Source organism: Lynx rufus, unplaced genomic scaffold, assembly GCF_022079265.1.
Source record: "Lynx rufus isolate CCGP_SWC_20201006 ecotype Redwood Valley unplaced genomic scaffold, mLynRuf1.p SCAF_3, whole genome shotgun sequence".
Classification (NCBI taxonomy): Eukaryota; Metazoa; Chordata; class Mammalia; order Carnivora; family Felidae; genus Lynx; species Lynx rufus.
The window spans coordinates 140,060,862-140,078,145 of record NW_025814845.1 but is presented as its reverse complement, the minus strand read 5'-3'; the positions used below and the strand labels follow the sequence as shown (position 1 = coordinate 140,078,145).

The 17,284-nt window shown below is 36.2% G+C and overlaps 1 pseudogene; it reads left to right on the top strand.

The window, feature by feature from the left end:
* The first annotated feature begins 6,614 nt into the window (after positions 1-6,614).
* LOC124521177 (40S ribosomal protein S29-like) lies at positions 6,615-6,854 on the top strand (annotated as a pseudogene).
* The last annotated feature ends 10,430 nt before the right edge of the window (positions 6,855-17,284 follow it).

The following is a 17,284-nucleotide window of genomic DNA, read 5'->3' as shown; positions in this document are numbered from 1 at the left end:
AAATCTAGACGTAGAGCACGAGGGTATGTATGCTCATTCATGATAACAATGATCTTTGTTGGTACCTTACCATTCCTCTATTTGCCAAATCCCAACAGTATAAAAAGCCCTCATCGCTGTCCCCATGAGCCCTTTGGTCCCCTTTATAATACAGGAACAGAACTCAAAGCTACTATTACATACCTGTGGATCCAAAGCCTAATAGATTATCCTCCTCCATCATTAATCAATAGTAAGATTTATCTAATTTTTGGTTAACTCTTTCATCGTTTGTCTATTATTGCCATGTATTTGTAGAAAAACATGAAATCACTAAGCCATCTTGACCAGCATATATATCTAATTATCAAGCAAACTTCTTTCTCTGAAGTTCCCATAATTTAAACATGAGACACAGTAAGCAGTTCTGATTTTATAGAGTAAAATTCTTATATAAAAGAATCAGAAAAATAAATTATCAGAAAGCACGCCCTCATCAGAAAGTAAAAAAAGAATAATATTCCTTTATAAAAGGAACAGAATCATTATGTGAATTGTAACTAAAAAGTTTTTAAACCCAAAACACTACTACCTTTGTTTTTTAAAGTTATCTCCTTCTTTTTTGTATTCACAATGAACTAATATCAGTGAAAAAATGAAGTGTTAGTTGGAATTACTATCATATGATTTAGGTTTCAACATGGGTGGGCATAAATTTTAAAATCTGTCCACTGCTGCATATTTCCCAGGTATGAAATACTAGAGCTGAAGTAAGTAATCTTTGTCCTTTTCACCTCTCCTGTTCTGCATATAAACTTATTGTCTCAAAAGGCAATTACTGTGATGTTATGGTAGCCTTTGAGTTTATTACTACAAGGCAAACTGTTCCAGAAAGAGTCATTCACCAAATTAAAATTCTTGAATCACAGCTTATTGAATCATTTTAAAACATGTAGTGAGAATCATGGAGAAAAAGATAGAGTAAGTTAGAACACTTAGGACCAGACATTAGCTAGACTTACTGTGGTTATCATTTCATAATATACACAAATATTGAATTGTTATATTGTACACCTGAAACTAATATAATGTTATATTAGTTAAACCTCAATAAAACACACACACACACACACACACTTAGGACGGCGTACAAGTGGAGTAAAATGACCACTACCTGAGTTTTTTATTAGGCAATGTGTATGTACACTCTTCTTTTCCTCTCTTTCTCCCTTCCCTCACCCATCCTGTCTCAACAATCAATAGGGTTATAAATACCAGAATTGAGATTGAATAATAGAGTTTAGCAGATGAAAGATGTCTGGAATAAACACACTCTTTTTCTATCAAAAACAAATACTTGCCACAATTCTAACTCACCAATAACTAGTTGAGCAGCCATAACTTTGATTTGTTTATTTCAGGAAAGGAAACATAGGATCAGAGTGGATGTCCAAGGTGATATAACCTGTAAGTCATAAATATTCAGTAACTTTATTGGGTTCTTCCCTTTTCTTTTCATATCTATGTCCCATGCATGTATACTCTCTTTGCTAACTCCTTTGGTTTACTCTGTCTAGCATTCCTCAGAAATTACTTCCTTACTTATGATCAATGTTGAGTTTCACTTCTCTTCCTGAATTATTTGTTTCTCTTATTCTCTCCAACAGATTTGAATATTCTTAATACAGCAAACATTTGCTAAAAATATTTTTTCTACGGGAGCCTGGGTGGCTCAGGTGGTTGAGTGTCTGACCCTTGATTTCAGCTCATGTCATGATCCCAGTGTTGTGGGATGGCTCCACATTGAGCCTGGGACCTGCCTAAGATTTTCTCTCTTTCTCTCCCTCTGCCCTCTCCCCTGTTTTATGCTCTCTCTCTCTCTCTCTCAACAACAACAAATATATACATATATAATCTTGTATATCATATAAATATAAATACAAATGTAAATAAATACATATATGTTTTCTAAAGTTGTAGTAATATCTAGTAATTACTTCACATTGATTATGCCAGGCACTTTAGTTGAGTGTCACATAGTAGAGTATCATATAATAAAATGTTATATACTGTGTTGACTCCAAGCACAGGGGCAATATCATGACCGGTAATAGCTCACTGAGGCATTCTCGTCCACCTAGCCAGGAACTGGCATTTGACATAGTCCTGGCCACTAAGATCAAATGGGATCTGCTATGGGGATTCTGGAAAAGATATTCCTCACTAATAATAAGAGCTTAGTAAGAACCATTCCCTTATCTGGACATTATTTTATCTTTATTCAACTCATATCTGCAATAGCCTCTTGGGGTTGTGGTGACAGTTTACGAAAATAAGCCAAAAAGATGAGAATGGCAGAACAGAAAGATGGAAAGAACTGAGAATTTGATGATTCTGTTAAGACACTGAGTTAATTAACCCTAGAATGATCCAGTCTCCAATATTCTTGTTATGTAAACTGTTTCCACAGTTTAAATGTTTTCATCTTCCTTGGTCCCTATAAGGAGATCTCTTGACTGCCTAGATAGTCTATGTTCTCATCTGCATTTGTGTCTTAGTGTTTTCTCACCATCCCCAACATCTTAATAGGGCTAGTGGTTTTGTCTCTCTTTTTTTCCCTTACCTACCTTCCGTTCCTTCAATTTTTTTTTATATTAATGACACTAGATCCAATAGGGTATACAATATCCATAACCAGTTGTCACTTTTCCTTTATTAACATATTAATATTTGTCTTTTCATTTTGCCTTAGACAAACCGCATCACTGATCCTTAATGACCTCACTAACTAGTAGTTACTAGAACAACTGGCATCTTCTTATTCAACTGGACCTTTTTTCATATGCTAAACATAGCCCAGGGGAAGAAATGCCTCCATAGGAAGGCACTCCCTTTGGAGAAACCGTCTGTGATATTCTTTGTGTTGGCACTGGAATCTTTCCTAAGTGACCTTGGGTCTCTTCACTCTTTTTTTTTTTTTCCATGTAAAATCATTTGGTGATTCATTATCAGTCTCTTTTGGGCCCTACACAAAATTTCTTCAACTTTAAGTGTGGGACTTATGATTTTCATCCAGAAGATGGCAAACAGTCCTTGAAAACACTTAGCTGAGTGTTTTAGTGACTTAGCTGAGTCACTTTGATCCATCATGTGAACTTCCAGAAGTCCCAGCATATTTCATGGGGCAGAGAGCCCTGCTCTCTGGGAAATGCTCATCTCCAAGATTTGGGTAAGACTGTCAGGATGAATTAGCATTAAATGCAACATTCATTATCCCTGCAACTTGCAAGAGGTGAGAAGGAAGATGCAGCTTCTCTGTCAAAGGAGATTTGTCTTTTTGTGTAGTGAAATCAACAAAGGCATCACCTACAAGCCTGAGAGGACACAGTTGGAAAATATTATATAACATGATATTTATATGGAAATCCCAAACATCTAAGGAGTAGCAAATACTAGATAAGTAAGAAAATAATTCCCTGAATCACAGCACTAAGTGTCACAATGTTCATTTGCTGTAAGTTATATGGATCACGTTTAGAATAGGCTTTCAAGTTCTTATTCAGAAGCCATTGTTCATATTTTAGGCGTTATTATATTAAATTTGGTTAACTTGTTCTTGGTTCATGACAAATGAAACTCACAACATCAGAAGGAATACATTGTTTAAGGAAGAAGATAGTTTTAATAACATGCATATTGAAAGCAAGGAGAAAAAACAAATGACAAACAGAAGCACCACTTCACAAAGCATTCTATTTATTTATTTTTTTAACATGTATTTATTTTTGAGAGACAGAGAGAGAGAGACAGAGCATGAGCATGAGAAGGGCAGAGAGAGGAGAGACAGAATTCTAAGCAGGATCCAAGCTCTGAACTGTCAGCACAGAATCTGACGCAGGGCTCAAGCCCACAAACTGTGAGATCATAACCTTAGCCCAAGTTGGACACTTAACTGACTGAGCCACCCAGGCACCCCTAAATTTTATTTTTATTTATTTATTTATTTATTTATTTATTTTTAACATCACAAGCATTCTAGCCTATGGCCACTTATTAAGTGCCAACAAGTCAACACCCCTTGAAATTTTCACTGTTTTATGGCTCCAAATTATAATCGGTATTCAAAATTATGACTTTACACTAATAAGAAAAATTAATAATATGTAATATACATGATTTTGCAGGTTTAGCAATGATGGTTGAATGAGTATCAGTGACAAAAGTTTTCTTCCACTAAATCCCGTGTAATACAATTTAAAAATATTCATCATTCAAAAAGATTTACAAATTACATTCAAATATATACAATCAAGCAAAACTAATCATGGATATGTAAATATTCTTCAGCGATGAGAAACTTAAGAATAAAAGCAATAAAAATAATAAGAATTTCTGGATGAAAAAATATTTGATTTATAAAGTATGTGATGGAGGTGGGGAAATAGCTGAACATTGACAAAATGGCAACAATGTAGGAGATCCAACCTGCCTCCCCCAAAAGAGATCAACAATTAGAGAGCTATCCATGAACAGAGACAGCACTGGGGGAGCTCTGGAGTCCACCTAAGAAACTTTAGCCACACATTAAAACAAAAAGTCTAAGAATAACAGAACAAGAAGAAAAGAAAAACAGCTTCATTTTGCCTGCATCATTGCTCAGAGGGCCAGCATTGCTCAGAGCCACAGTGGAACTTCCAGCTCAAAAGAGTTACCCCCAGTGGGAAAAGAAGAGTTAGGTGTACAACCAGCTTCCCCAGCCATTCAGGGCACTGTGCAAAGGTTCCACTTAAACCTCACTCAAGTCAGACTGGCAAAGCTGAGACCTATAGAGACGGCTAGAAACAAAGAAGAAAAGCAGGGGGTTCCAGCAGCAGCCACTCAGCAAGAGTGAACATGGTTCACAGTGACGTGCTCTGCAGACAAATCCAGCAGCCTTCACCAGTGAAAGGAAAGTGATGGGCAGTGCGGCCACCGCAGACCCCCTGCAGATTTCCCTAGCTTTTGCCCCACAGGAATTAGCAATTGCTGATGTTAGCCATCTGAGTACCTCCCACCCCCTGCCCCCAGCCCTGCTGGAGCCCGGGAACTGCACTGGCAGCCAGCCCAGGCCTCTGAAGCTTCATGGGTACAGGACACCACTCTAGATCACGACAGCTGATCCCCACCCCGGGCATGTACTCAGGACCACCCCTCCAGCTGTGCGCTTTCATGCCACTGACCTGCCACCTGCCACCAGTCTCCACTTCAGCGCACACACCTTCAGGGAGACTGTGCAACCCCAGGAAAGCACACCGACCACACCCAGGCCCTTCACGGGTGCTTGTGGGCCCGAAGCAAGCCCTCTGTCCTGTCACCGGCCTCCGCCGCCACGCACAGCGGCAAGATCCAGAGAACAGAGTAATGTACACTGACTCCCAGGGCTCCTGCAGCTGCCAGCGTAACCCACGGCCGGCCCCAGCTCTTGCTTCCCGGCCTGAGTCCCAGCAGCACATGTGTGTCTGCAACCAGCCCCTGCCACTACGCAGGTACCTGCAGCTGACCCCCACAGCAGAGCGTGTGCACACCGCTGGCTCTGGCCACCACTGCTGCCTGGCCGGTCCCTGCCACTGGATGTTAAGGCACAGGGGAGGACCTCAGCAGCCCCTGGAACCAACTACAGCCTATGCACATTGCCAATAAATAATAAAATAAATCAAAATGAAGTGGAACAGAACCAACACCAGGAGGAATCATAAGATCCCTGAGTAGTAAAAGCACTGAAATCAAGCATGTTCTAAGAGATATGGAAGTAGAGTGAAAAAAAAACAATATTAGGTAAGTGTCGAGCACGAATCCTTATAACATTTGTTGATTAAAATCAGAGGGACACGGTTTCAGAAACCTCTGGGGATAACATATCACCCATAGTGACTGAATATAGACAAATTGTCACTCATCTGTTTGCACAACAGAAAGATATTTTCAGGGGCGCCTGGGTGGCTCAGTCGGTTGAGCGTCCGACTTCAGCTCAGGTCACGATCTCGCGGTTCGTGAGTTCGAGCCCCGCACCAGGCTCTGGGCTGATGGCTCAGAGCCTGGAGCCTGCTTCCGATTCTGTGTCTCCCTCTCTCTCTGCCCCTCCCCCGTTCATGCTCTGTCTCTCTCTGTCCCAAAAATAAATAAACGTTAAAAAAAATTAAAAAAAAAAAGATATTTTCAGGTTTAACAAAGCCTTGGGAAATTTGTTAATTAATTTTTCTGTAAAAATCAAGAATGTGCACTCAAGAGAACCACTGATTGAACGTAAGAAAGAACACAAGTGTGAAAACAGTATTATAGTACCGATGTATAATGATTATCGAATTGATATTGAAACTCCACAGGATGAGAAGATTGATATAAGAGGAGAAATATTGTCAACAAATATAATTATTAAACTTTGTGTTCTAAAATGGAGTCATAATATTAGCTGCATAATGTTAAGATTCACAAATGGGAAGGAGAGTCAGAGACAAATAAAAAGGAAAGGCAAAATTGAGTTTGTACATGATTTCTTATTTTCCTTGTTTCCATTTACAGAACCCCTGTTAGCAGCAAATTGTCTTCAATTTAGAAATTAAATTGGGCCTTTGACTCATTGCATCCGAGAGAGTGAGATGGGTCACCAGCAGCTCTACTGGAGCCATCCCAGGAAATCTGGCCCCGGTTCTTGAGACATCTGCTCAAAATGGTGCCTTCTGATCCATAAATATGGCCTTGATATGTGCCACCAGTGTGTTCGTCAGTGCGCGAAAGATAGAGGTTCTATTAAGTTGGATGAAGTGAACCTCCTTGAGTGGATCATCCAAGAGGCCTACCTTAATTGCAGATATTCAAGATACAAACCTTCATGCTAACTCACTGTACATAAAATAAGTATACTTCAATTATGAGTGTTTTAATGTGTAAAAAATTAAAGTTACAAATTAAAATTAAACTGGGATATTCAGAGAATTCAAAATGTTTGACTTTTTTTTTGAGAGAGAGAGCAATGGAAGGACAGGGAGAGAGAGAGGATGGCAAGCAGGCTCCATGTTTAGCACAGAGTCCAACTCTGGGATCAATCCCACCACCATGAGATCACAACCTGAGCAGAAATCAAGAGTCGGACACTCAACCAACTGATCCACCAGGAGCCCTGACATATTTTTTTGTTTTGTTTTGTTTTGTTTTTTTAAGTATCACAAGTTAGGGGCACCTGGGTGGCTCAGTCAGTCAAGCGTCAGGCTTCCGCTCAGGTCATGATTGGCTCAGGTCATGATCTAGCAGTTCGCGGGTTTGAGCCCCATGGCAGGCTCTGTGCCAACAGCTCAGAGCCTGGAGCCTGCTTTGGATTCTATGTCTTCCTCTCTCTCTACCCCTCCCCTTCTCACACTCAGTCTTATCTCTCTCTCTCAAAAATAAACATTAAATTTTTTTTAATGTATCACAAGTTAATATTAAGTATTACATTACAAATCATTATCTTTATTTTTTTTTAATTTTTTTTAACGTTTATTTATTTTTGAGACAGAGAGAGACAGAGCATGAACGGGGGAGGGGCAGAGAGAGAGGGAGACACAGAATCGGAAGCAGGCTCCAGGCTCTGAGCCATCAGCCCAGAGCCCAACGTGGGGCTCGAACTCACGGACCATGAGATCATGATCTGAGCTGAAGTCAGACGCTTAACCGATTGGGCCACCCAGGCGCCCCCATTATCTTTATTTTTTAATGTTTATTTATTTTGAGAGAGAGCTAGAACAAGCACAAGTGGGGGAGGGGCAGAGAGAGAAAGAGAGAGGGAGACTCCCAAGCAAGCTTAGTGCTGTCAGCACAGAGTCTGACTTGGGGCTTGAAACCAACAACTGTGAGATCATGACCTGAATCAAAATCGAGTGGGATGATTAACCGACTGAGCCACCCAAGTGCCCCTATCTTTATTTTTTTTTAGACAAAAATATATTGAATGCCAACAGGCTGATCCAAGTTTTCTTTTGTGGAAGAAAGGAAACCGTAACATAACAAATTTTAAAAATTAACGCTAAAAACATTTAAAAAATACCAAAAAACATAAAAAATAAAATTCTATTAATTACTTAATACACCTCTACAATACTTTCTCCTACTTTATATCTGATATTCTTTTTTTTTTTTAATGTTTATTTACCTATTTTAGGGAGAAAGTGAGCATAAGCAGGGGAAGGGCAGAGAGAGAGACAGAAAATCCGAAGCAAGCTCCAGGCTCTGAGCTGTCATCACAGAGCCCCCTGTGGGGCTGGAACCCACGAACTATGAGATCATGACCAGAGCCAAAGTTAGATGCTCAATTGACAGAGCCACTCAGGTGACCCTATGTCTGATATTCCTGATTATGTCTTCATGATTTTTTTGTTTTGCTTTATTCACTTTTTAATTTACGTACAGTAAAATGCACTCTTTTTGATGTACAGTTCTACAATTTTGACACTACTATAAGCAAGGTACAGAGGAGTTCCGTTACTCCCAAATAATGTCCTCTGTGACCAGCTCCTCAAAACCACTGTCCCATTTTTCTCTTCCCATTAGTTTTACCTTGTCCAGAAATCAGAATCACAGAGTATGTTGTCTTCTTCGTCTTGCTGCTGTCATTCAGCCTAATGCATTTGAAGTTCACCTATGTTGTTATATCCGGCAGTAATTTTTTCCTTTGTCTTGCTCAATAGCATTCCAGTGCATGGAAGTATCATAAATGTTTATGAATTCTCCCATTGAAAAACATTTGGGTTATTTCCGGTTGGGAAAATTATGAATAAAATACCTGCAAAGTTTTTTGTGGGAACAGAAGTTATTTCTTTTGAGTGTCACTATGGAATCATTTCTAGGTAGTATAGGTGTATACTGACCTTTATGAGGAACTTCTAGGCTATTTTCTGAAGTGTCTGTCTCTAATTTTGCATTCCCACTAGCAATATATGGGAGCTCCACTTGTATATTTTCACCAGCACTTGTGTGAGTTTTTTGTTGTTGTTCATCTGTTTGTTTTTCCCATCCTAATATGTATATAGTGATACCTTATCATTTTAATCTGCTTCTTTCTAATACCTTTTTATGCATTTGTTGCCTGCTATATGTGTTCTTTGGTGAAGTGTCTAATCTGATCTTTTGCCCATTTTTAACTGAGTGTTTGCTTTCTTAATGTTACTTTTGAGAGTTTCATATATATTTAGTACGTCTTTATCAGATGTGTGATTTAAAATATTTTCAGCCTGTTTTTGGTTTGTCTTTTCATGAAAAGTGAAAGTGACTTTGGTAAAGAAATTTTTAATTTTGATGAAGTTTAACCTATCCATTTTTTTAATTGTGCTTTTGTCATCACACAGATACCAAATAATCAATTCTAAGAACTCTTTGCATAATCCAAGATCACAAAGACTTTCTCCTAGAAATTTAGCAGTATTATTTTTCACATTCAAGTCTATGATCTATGATCTATGACTTGGGGTTAATTTTTGAGTGCAAGGCTAGGGTCTCGGAGGGTTTTTTTGTGGGGGGAGGGAATGTGTGTTTGTTTGTTTGGCCATGGATGTTTAATTATTTTATCACCATTTGTTGAAAAGACTCTCCTCTCCATTGAATTGCTTTTGCACTTTTGTTAAAAGCCATTTGACCATTATCCGTGTCGGTCTATTTTTGGTCTCTCTATTCTGATCTGTTGATCTATGTGTCTGTGTGTCTACCCTAGTACCACACAGTCTTCTTGATTTCTATAGCTTTATAGTAAGTCTTAAAATTGGCTGGGTTCTCCTAGCATTTTTGTTCACATTCAAAGCTGTTTTGGCTTTTCTAGTTCTTTTTCCTTTCCATATAAATTTCGTACTTTGTTACTATCTGCAAAAAAACATTCAGATTTTGATCAGGAGTGCATTAAGTCTATAGATCACTTGAGTATTTTGACATGTTAACAATATTGTTAACAATAATAATATATACTGTGTATGAATGATATTATATATATATGTGGATATATATATATATACAGGTTCTGTATATATTTTGATAGATCCTTCCTATTTTATTTTTTTTTTGTATTGTATTTTTGGAGATTTTTTGGTACCATTTTTATTCAATTTTCAATTGTTATTGTTAATGTATAGAAAGATAATTTATTTTTAGTGGTGCCTGGGTGGCTCAGTCAGTTAAGCATCTGACTTCGGCTCAGGTCATGATCTCATGATTTGTGAGTTCGAGCTCCGCGTTGGGCTCTGTGCTGACAGCTCAGAGCCTGGAGCCTGCTTCAGATTCTATGTCTCCCTCTCTCTCTGCCCCTCACCCACTCGTTCTCTGTCTCTCTCTTTCTCTCTCTCTCTGTCTCTCTCTCTCTCTCAAAAATAAATACACATTAAAAAATTTTTAATAAAAAATAATAATAAAAAGAAATTTATTTTTGTATATTGACCAGGTATCCTGTGACCTTCGTAAACTCACTTGTTAGTTATAAGAGCCTTTTTATAGATCCCTAAGGATTATGTACATAATTCTGTAGTGCATTAAAAGGGATAGTATCATTTCTCCCTTTCTAATCTGTATACTACTTATTTATTTTTCTTATATTAATGCACTGCCTAGGTCTTTCACTATGATTTTGCATAGTAATGTTAAAAGGGGGCATCCTTGCTTTGTTCCCAGTCTTAGTAGAAAAGAATTCAATGTTTCACCATTAAGTATGATGTTAGCTGTTTCTTTGTGGATACCTGTATTCGTTTGCTAAGGCTGCCATAACAAAGTACCACACACTAGATACAGAAGCCACAAAAATATATTTCTCACAGCTTTGAAGGGTTGAAGTCCAAGGTCAGGGTGTTGGAACGTTTGATTTCATCTGAGCCCTCTTTCCTTGGCTTGCACATAGCTGCCTTGTCACTGGGTCCTCTCACAACTTTTTCTCTGTCTGTCCAAATTTCCTCTTCCTATAACAAGGTCCCTCATCAGATTAAGGAAGTTCCTTGCTATTCCTAGTTTGCTGAGAGTTTTTTCATGAATGGATGTCAAATTTTGCCAAGTGCTCTTTTGCATTTTTAAATGATTTATGGTTTCTCTTCTTTAGTTTGTTGATATAAATTGTATTGATTGATTTCTTTTATGTTTCAGTGGTCCTGCATTCTCAAGATTCTCATGCTGTATTATCATATTTTATACTATTGAATTTGATTTGCTAGTATTTTGCTAAAGATGTTTGCATCTATGATCACAATAGACAATGGTCTTTAGTTGTTGTTGTTGTTGTTTTTCCTGAAATGTCTTTGGTTTTAGAATCAGGGTTAGGCTGAGTACATAAAACCAGTTGATTCTCTTGTATTTTCTAGAAGGGATTGTGTATGAATGATATTATTTCTTCTTCAAGTGTTTGGTAAAATTTGCCATTGAAGCCATCTAAGCCCGAAGCTTTCTTTGCTGGAGGTGTTTATGAATTCAACTTCTTTGATAAATATAGAAGAACTCTTCTGGTATAGCAATGTTTATTATTATTATTATTATTATTATTATTATTATTACTGTTTCCATAGAAGAGAAAGATATTTCAGTCTTTCTTTCAGTGTAGTCAGTGGATATTAGTTATTTTATTAGTGATAGAATACAGAAAACACAAGCCTTCACACATTGACATATTCACTATTTGTAGTAGAGCTATAGGTTTTTGCCCCACAACACAGGAAGTCTGATATATTTAACACAATTTTTAAACAATTCGCATCAAAGAAAATGAAAACGTGTGGTGTTTTTATGAATGCCACTTTATTTTATACTTATATTAAATATATATACTCTATATACTTATAAAAGAATACTTCATCAGTTTGCTTATATTATAATATAGATACCATATACATCTTATTTTCAAGTGTACATCAATATTTATGATATAACAATTTACTAAGCCACAAAAAAGTCTAAATAGATGACTACATTAATTCTTATTTTTAATGCATTGACTACAATGTATCAATTTATAAATTAAAAGTAAAATACTTGTAAAAGTTTAGAAATATTTCCTAATAAAGTAATCGAATTGAAGAAAAGTCTAGAATATTTAGAAAAAGATGAAAATAATTAATATAAATACAATAAATGCAGTTAAAATGTTTTTATTAAAAAATAATTTTTAATTTATATTCTCTTATTTAATAAACAATGCGGCTAAAGTTATAAAAATGTGGATAAAATTTAAAGAATATTAAAAATGTAATAAATCTAAAAATCAAAATGAGAATGATAAGTTTCTAGTAAATTTCAATATGAAATCTCCAGATTTAAGCTGGAAGCCATACAGAGAACTATTTCAGTAGCAAATTGGAAAAGTCATCCAAGAACTATTCTCAACCACAGTTGCGGAAGGAGGTCAGTTAAACCTGACAAGTCTTTAGAGAAATCTTTCAAGCTTTCAAACTGATGATTTCCTTGTAATTCACATTTAAAAGGCTAAAAAATTTCTGAAATTACTGATTTATTTTATAAAACAAATGTGGTCTTTCCCACTCAAATCTGTTTAATGACAAAACACTCTATCTCACTTATGAGCGTAGGTGTGAAAAATCTATTTTTTAAATGATGGACTAACATATAGAATTTAGTTATACTATATGAAACAATTTGTGATAACTAAGAAAGGCAAGAATTTCCAAATATGAAGACGTCATTTTAAGCAGCATTTTAGTTCAACAAGAAAGATATATAATAAATTTAGTAGAAGCTGAAAAGATTTAGGAACAGACTGAGACTCTCCTGTGCCTCATCAAAAACCCGGGAGAGCAAGACAGTGATAGGAGGGTTCCCAGGGCCCTGAAGAAGAGGTTGCTGACATGTGTTTGTTTCTTTTTTTTTTATTTTTTTAATGTTTATTTATTTTTGAGAGAGAGAGAGAGCGCGCACAAGTGTGAACAGGGGGGAGGGCAGAGAGAGAGAGAGAGAGAGACAGGATCTAAAGCAGGCTCCAGGCTCCAAACTGTCAGCCCAGAGCTGGACACTGGGACACTGGGCTCTAACCCATAAACCATGAGATCATAACCTGAGCCCAAGTCGGACATTTAACCGACTGAGCCACCCAGGTGCCCCAACACGTGTTTGTTTCTGAGTGCAGGAAACCAAGAAGAAACCATTGCAGAGTCTATGAATAAAGGCAGCTAATTAGAGCTGGGATAATGGCCAATAGCAGATTGTGCTAAAGGAACTTGGTATCAAGAGGAACCAGAACATAAGAATTACTATTTATGAGATGGATGGAATGGAAACAAAGTAAAGATGAGCAGACTGACAGGAACCAGATTTACAAACACAGGCCTAGGTCACTCAGGTTTTTCCTCTCATTCAGTCTTGTGGGCTTTACCTGGCTAGAAGTGGCTTCCTAAAATTATTGAACCACACCAGAAAAGTTATCTGATAAATTCTGATGCATCATTCCCAGTATTCAGTAACATAGTAAAGAATACCTATGTTAAATACTGAAGTAGCATTTTAAAGGCATTTCCTTTAAATAAAAATATATGCTCCAATTTATTAATATTGTGCTTAAAATCCTGGTTTTGCAATAAATGGAAAAATGAAAGCTCTGGTTATAAAACAAAGAAAATGAGTCAATATATGGTAAATATGGAGAGAAAAGCAATCATTTTTATTATAATTTTATCTATAAAATCCCCAAAATGTACTAAAACAAATTATTAGAATTATTTTAAGAATTTAATAAGGTTTCCAGAATAAAAAATATATACACATCAAACATGATTAACATGACCTGAAATATTAAGGAATTTTTCTTTTTTATTTAGAGAAATAAAGAATACATACTATACTTCTGGATATGAATGTTATATGCAATGAAATATCAACTAACTTAAGCTAATGTATAGGTTAACATAAGACCAATCAACCAAAATTGGATATGTAAATGGAAATATAGACATAGACATTATATAGACATAGACATATTCAGATAAAGATATAACTGTACATATAATTTAGTTGATCCAAGAGAAGTCAGAAATATCAGGTTATTATATATTTTAAATATATTTTAAAGAAAAATTAAAATATATTTTAATAATATTGCAAATATTTCAAATAAATCTGACTAAATATAATAATTTATTATATGATAAAATATCTGCAGAAATCAATGGAAGAAGTCTTTTTTTTTTCCACTAGTTGAGGTAACTAGATAGAAGTTCGGGGGATTTTTTTTTTCTCATTATGTATGTCAAAACAAAATGCAAATCACTCTGACCACAAAATCCTAATTTCCCACACTTCCTGCTATTGCTACAGACTATGCCCTTTAACCTCATTATGATCTCTAGCTTCCTCATCCCACACACTGGCATGGTTTCACTACACTCTCTGTGCATTTGGGGGCAACAATTTCAAGGCAGTCCACCCTAATGGTACAGGAAAATTTCCACCTTACCCATTGCCAGTCCTGATCAATTCCAACTGCCAGTTTACTCTATGTGAGGGAACATGTATAAATGTGTTTTATAAACTGCGGATTACTACATTAATGCTACCTATTAATATTATTTCTTGGTCATGCTGACATGCTCCTGAACACTGCCAGAGACGCTGACAAACCTGAACTGGAAAATCATGCTCGACAAAATCACATGGGCACATTGCTACCTGGACATCGTTTCATCTATCCTGGGGTGATGATCTATGTTGTCTTCCTACGCTGATTTTCACAAATCTTTTTCGCAATCCTTAAGTAACCACTCCCACCCATTATCTTTTATTCTAGGCAGATGACCTCGTTTCCTATTTGACCAAGAAAATGAGACCTTATGAAATAAGCTCCCTCATTTTTCCTGTTTCTCACTATACCTATAAAACCTCACTAGGTATTTGCAAGCCTTTTCTTGTTCTTCTTGCTATCGGAAGGGAACAAGATACTCTTCTCTTTGCCAAAGTTCACTCGCTCTACTCACTTTTAGTCTCACTCTCTACAACATCCTTTGGGATTTTTTCTAGCCCTTTCCCCCATTCTCTGTCATACAACTACTTTGCTACTGATTTATTTCCCTGTACTTCACACCCTTATCCATTCACCATAGAAATAGCCCTTACCAATCATCACACCTCTTGAATTGTAGTCTCCTCTTAACCTTGATTCACATCCATACAGTTTACAACCTAGCTTCTGCTATCACCAATTTACTGAAATTGTGGATAGCTCCTAAGCACCAAATCCAATTACTTTTTCTCACTCTTCATCCTACTTCAGCTCTCAACGACATATTAAATTTTCCTTATTTTCTGGAACACAGTATCTTTCTCACTGCCGTGAAAGATAGTTTTGGGTTTGCCTCTCTGGCTCATTTTCCTTTTCGTTTCCCCTAAATGCTAATGTTTCCACCAAGATCACTTTCTCTCGCACTCAGAGAGATTGCACTCAATCACTATACATCAACAATAACTTCGGTTGTTCCTCTTCATCAAAAGCTACTGTCCCCATATTTCCACTTTCCTTGTAAATACTACATATGACACCCTGAAACCTCAAACCCAAACAGGCAAAATTAAAGTCGTTTCTCTTTAATCTATGTCCAATTAACTTCAGAAAAAAATGACTCTTCTCTTTGAAAATATTTGCTAACTGAATCGTGTGTGCATAAATTTGATCAAGAAACTCAAGGCCATTTGCCTCTACTCACACCCTGACTGATTAACCAAGACTTCTCTGATTAACCAGACATACATGGGATTCCCTACTTTCTTGTATTTCCATGTTCACTCCTGTCAATCTCTCCATACTACCTCCTTTAAAAAGGCTTTTCTATTACTTTGACCTATTAATATTTTTTCTTTTATCAAAACTAATATATACCTATTGCATAAAATTTGGAAAATATAAAACATTTAAAATATAATTAAACTTGGGGCACCAGGGTGGCTCAGTCAGCTAAACATCCATCTTGATTTCAGCTCAGGTCATGATCTCATGGTTCCTGAGATCGAGTCCTACGTTGGGCTTTGCACTGACAACAAAGAGCCTGCGTAGGATTCTTCCTCTCCTTCTCTCTCTGCCCCTCCTTAGCTCATGCTTTCTCTCTCTCTCTCTCAAAATAAATAATAAACATTTTAAAAAATAATTAAAATAATTAAATTTTAGCATCCAGGACTTGCTTATATATATATATATATATATATATATATATATATATATATACACACACACACACACACATATACATATATATATACACACATATACATATATATATAGCTTATATATATTTATATTGCTTGCTCATATATATGTATATATACACATACATACATATACATAGATACATACATATCTATACATATACCTATATAGACATATATATCTATACATATATAGATAAATGTAGATATGAAATACCAATCTGTTTTCTCTGTAAGTGTCATACAACAACAAATTCTGCCAATTATCAACTATGTACTCTCAGGTTACTCAACCTCGATAGGTTCTGTTTCTTTAATTATAAATAGAGAAAACTGTACCTATATTGTAGATTTCTTGTATAGATTTTTTTTAAATATTAAAACCAACACAGGTCTTCATATAGTAAGCATGGAATATATGTAGTCTTATTTTTCCCCAATTGGACATTTTTATGTCATTAAATATTTTTCAAAATATGACTTTCAATTGCTCTATAGTTTTCTGTAGCATGAATGATAAAAGGTTATTTACCCTGTTCCCTACTACTTGAAATTTACTTTGTTTCTAATTTTCCACAACTATAAATGATACTGAAATAAATATCTTTCCACAGATCTAACAGCCATAATTGCCAACACTTATTTACTGCTTACTGTTTGTCAGTCACTGTGCTAAATACATGCATTATCTTATTTAAACCCTTATTATCATGAGTCCCAATCTATACATGAGGCAAGAACAGACTAGTGAGATTAAGTAACTTGCCTAATATCAACTGGTAAGTGGAGAAGACAGAATTTGGACTCAGTTCCTCTGACCTACAAAGTCTGTGCTCATAACCATTTCACCATACTGCCTTCTCAGATTACTGACAAACACACATTCCTGAAACAGGAATTTCTACAATGAAAAGTATTGACACTTGATAAATGTTACAAAATGATACTTTTAAAACTCTATACCAAGTTGTACTCTTATTAGCCCTCTACTTGCTCATGTTTGGGCATTGTTAAAATAACTGTAGCCAGTTTGACAGTGACAAAATATATCCTATTGTTGTTAGGGTTGCATGTTAGAGGCTTTAATCATTAAGATGGTATCTTAGATAACCCGAATCCTTTTCTGCTGGCT